Below are 1,049 nucleotides of genomic sequence, written 5' to 3' on the forward strand. Positions count from 1 at the left end.
GTCTTAAATCACTGAGTCAGATTTTACAGAAAGACATCCTATGTTTCTCAAGTTTGATTCCTAGTTATGAGATAGAGGAAGGAGATGGAATAATCTGGCCATGTACCAAACAGTCCCTTACTTAATATAACTAGAATCTTTGTAATTGTTTTAATTAAAATATAAAATTAACACCAGGCTTGGTGGCTCATGCCTGGAATCCTAGCACTCTGGGAGGCCAAGGCAGGTGGATTGCTTGAGGTCAGGAGTTTGAGACCAGCCCGGGCAAGAGTGAGATCCTGTCTCTACTAAAAATAGAAAAACTAGCCAGGCATCATGCCAGGCACCTGTAGTCCCAGCTACTGGTGAGGAGGCAAGAGGATGACTCAAGCCCAAGAGTTTAAGGTTGCTGTGAACTATGGTAACGCCACCACAGCACTCTACCCAGGGCAATGGAGTGGGACTATGTCTCACAAAAAAAAAGAAAGAAATCTAGGCTTGGCACCTGTAGCACAATGGTTATGGCACCAGCCACATGCACCAAGGTTGGCAGGTTTGAACCCAGCCCAGGCCAACTAAACAACAATGACAACTGCAACAAAAAAATAGCTGGGTGGTGGCGGGTGCCTATAGTCCCAGCTACTTGGAAGGCTGAGATAAGAGAATCACTTAAGCTCAAGAGTTTGAGGTTGCTGTGAGCTGTGACGCCACAGCACTCTACTCTGGGCAACAACATGAGATTCTGTCTCAAAAAAAAAAAATCTATACATATACTACATACATATAATTAAGATTAAATGAAAAGTTGCAGAATAAGAAAGAATGCATATATCGTGACGTGTTACTCGGTATATTTGCATATAGCTACAGAAATACAGTGAGCTTGTAAATTGATTGTGACAAAATAAATTATTGGCACTGTGGTGGGTGCTTGTAGTCCTAGCTATTGAGGAGGCTGAGGCAGGAGGATTGCTTGAGTTCAGGAGTTTGATGTTACTGTGAGCTAGGCTAATGCTGGGGCACTCTAATCAAGATGACAGAGTGAGACTCTGTCTCAAAAAAAACATATT

Source organism: Otolemur garnettii, unplaced genomic scaffold, assembly GCF_000181295.1.
Source record: "Otolemur garnettii isolate 467f Iridium unplaced genomic scaffold, OtoGar3 scaffold00084, whole genome shotgun sequence".
NCBI classification, from domain to species: domain Eukaryota; kingdom Metazoa; phylum Chordata; class Mammalia; order Primates; family Galagidae; genus Otolemur; species Otolemur garnettii.